Source organism: Jaculus jaculus, chromosome 7, assembly GCF_020740685.1.
Source record: "Jaculus jaculus isolate mJacJac1 chromosome 7, mJacJac1.mat.Y.cur, whole genome shotgun sequence".
Lineage (NCBI taxonomy): Eukaryota > Metazoa > Chordata > Mammalia > Rodentia > Dipodidae > Jaculus > Jaculus jaculus.
The window spans coordinates 29,420,545-29,423,717 of record NC_059108.1 but is presented as its reverse complement, the minus strand read 5'-3'; the positions used below and the strand labels follow the sequence as shown (position 1 = coordinate 29,423,717).

Sequence of the window (3,173 nt, the reverse complement as noted above, 5' to 3'; positions counted from 1 at the left end):
CAGCACTCGGGAGGCAGAGGTAGGAGGATTGCCATGAGTTCAAGGGCACCCTGAGATGACAGAGTTAATTACAGGTCAGCCTGGACCAGAGTGAGACCCTACCTCGAAAAACCAAAAAAAAAAAAAAAGGTGAAGTTTTACTTCTATATACTCCACAACTTTACAATAATAAAGTAAGTCAACTAGTGACTCTGTTGGCCACTCTGGTCTCAAACTCCTGCCATCCTCCTGTATCAGTCTCCTATGTACTGGGGCTACAGATTAGGAACCTCATTTGGTTCACCAAAAACTTTTTTTTTTTTTTTTGCTAGGGTCTCATTCTGGCTCAGGCTGACCTGAAACTCACTATGTAGTCTCAGAGTGGCCTTGAGCTCACTGTAACCCTCCTACCTCTGCCTCCCGAGTGCTGGGATTAAAGGCGTACGTCACCATGCCCGGCACTAAAAACATTTTTTAAGGGGGTTTTAGAAGTGGCTTAGTGGTTAAGGCACTTGCCTTAGGAAGCCTAAGGACCCAGGTTCAATTCCCCAGTGCTCATGTAAGCCAGATACACAAGGTTGTATCTGGAGTTCGTTTACAGAGGCTAGAAGCCCTGGCATGCCCATTCTCTGTCTTCCTCTTTCTCACACCCTCGCTCTCAAATAAATAAATAAGTTTTAAAAAATCATTTTTAAGGGGCTGGAGAGATGGCTCACCATTGTGGCAATCAGTGTAAAGGTTCTTGAGACAGCTAAAAATATATTTACCATATGGGAATGAAGGGACGGGGACCGTGTGGGCCGGAAGGTCTGCGTGAGGCGGCTGAGCAGGCCCTGGGGCTGCGCAGGACCGGGAGCACCTCCGCAGGATGGAGCGCTTTACTCCGACCATGCTGTTGTAGGACAGATCAGACATTTTGTCACAATGCCTGAAATAAATACCAACCATCTTGATGAGCAACAAGTTCAACTTCTGGCAGAGATGTGTATTCTTATTGATGAAAATGACGATAAAATTGGGGCTGACACCAAGAAGAATTGTCATCTAAATGAAAACATTGAGAAAGGATTATTATTACATCGAGCTTTTAGCGTCTTTTTATTTAACACTGAAAATAAGCTTTTGCTACAGCAGAGATAAGATGCTAAAATTACCTTTCCAGGTTGTTTTACCAACAGTTGCTGTAGTCATCCATTAAGTAAACCAGGTGAGCTTGAAGAAAACAATACCATTGGTGTAAAATGAGCACACAGAGGTGTTTAAAAGCTGAACTGGGAATATCCTTGGACGAGGTTCATCCAGATGAAATGAAGTACTTAATGCGAATTTACTATAAGGCACAATCAGATGGTATCTGGGGTGAACATGAAATTGATTATATTTTATTTTTGAGGAAGAATGTAACCTTGAATCCAGATCCCAATGAGATCAAAAGCTATTGCTATGTGTCAAAGGAAGAACTGAAAGAAATTGTGAAAAAAACAGCCAATGGTGAAATTAAGTTAACTCCATGGTTTAAAATTATTGTAAATACTTTTCTCTTTAAATGGTGGGATAACTTGAACTATTTAAATCAGTTTGTTGACCATGAAAAAATACAGAGGATGTGAGTGCATAAGTGAATGATTACTGAACAATTTCTTTACCTAGTAAGAATGGAAATTTTTTTGTTTTAAATTGGGCTCCCTCTTATGATACAGATATTTTTCAGTGAGAATTTGTGTGGGTGAGAAAACAACTGACTTACAATTTTGTAATAACTCTTACATGTGCTCTGCTGTTTGTAAATAATTTATGAGAGGATATTGTAAATTGGATACAGCAAATAAAACAATTTAAACAGTAAAAAAAATAAAAAAAATATATTTACCATATGATCCAGCTATACCACTCATAGGCATATATCCTAAGGACTTCTCACTGCCTTAGAGATACTTGCTCATCCATATTTATTGCAACTCTATTCACAATAGCTAGGAAATGGAACCAGCTGAGATGTCTCTTAAACTAATGAGTGGATAATGAAGATGTGGTACATTTATACAATGGAGTATATTCAGTAGTAAAGAAAAATGAAATTATGACATTTGCAGGGAAATGGATGGATCTGGAAAGGATTACACTAAGTGAGGTAGCCCTGGTCCAAAAGCCAAATGACACATGTTCTCTCTCATATGTGGATCCTAGCTACAAATGTTTAAACTTATATGTGAATTGGAATAGAAATTGGTAGCAGAGCCAGGTGTGGTGACATTATGCCTTTAATCCCAGCACTCGGGAGGCAGAGGTAGGAGGATTGCCATGTGTCCGAGGCTCTTTATTTTCTTCTTCTTTTTTTATTTATTATTATTTTTTTGAAGGTTTCAAAATTTATTTATGTACCAAGGACTAGCACGATCTTTCACTGGATGGTCTTGGAATATTCCATTCTAGGAAGGCCGCTTGGTCCAACTTTCTGAAGCCGATGTCCTTTGCGTACTGGCGGAAACACTGCCCGCACGTGTTCAGCCCGAGCTTCCCGATCAGACCGTGGTGGTTGGAGCAGACGCGGCAAGAGCGGAACCCTGGCCGAATTTTCGCCCGTGACTCCAGTAGAGCTGCTGGTGACCCATCTTGCCTTCAGAATTCCAACGAGGGAAAAGCTCTTCTTCTTCTTCTTCTTCTTTTTTAAATAAATTTTATTTATTTGCAAGCAGAGAGAGAGAAGAGAGACAGACAGAGAGAGGGTGGACACACCAGGGTCTCTAGTTACTGCAAATGTACCAGACGCATGTGCCCCTTGTGCGTAAGGCTTACGTGGGTCCTGGGGAATTGAGCCTGGGTCCATTGGCTTCACAGGCAAATGCCTTAACCGCTAAGCCATCTTTCCAGCCCCTGACCCTCTCTCTCTCTCTCATAAATAAATAAAAGATTTAAAATTTATTGACAATTTTTATTGACAACTTCTATAAATATAAACAATATGCCATGATCATAATCCCCTCTCCACTGAATCCCTTCTTTTTTCTAACTAGTCTCTCTTATTTTGATGTCAACATTTCCCCCTCCTATTATTCAGGTCATTTTTAGTGGGCTAGAGAGATTGCTCAGTGGTTAACGCTGCTTGCAAAGCCTGATAGCTTGTGTTTGATTTCCCAGGACCCACATAAAGCCAGATGCACAAAGTGGTGTGTACATCTGGGGTTTGTGTTTGC

General features: G+C 40.7%; 2 pseudogenes; one reads left to right on the top strand and one right to left on the bottom strand.

Moving 5' to 3' along the window:
- The first annotated feature begins 872 nt into the window (after positions 1–872).
- Positions 873–1,632, top strand: LOC101616490 (annotated as a pseudogene).
- Positions 1,633–2,367: 735 nt separating this feature from the next.
- On the bottom strand, positions 2,368–2,591 carry LOC123462294 (annotated as a pseudogene).
- Between the last annotated feature and the right edge of the window lie 582 nt (positions 2,592–3,173).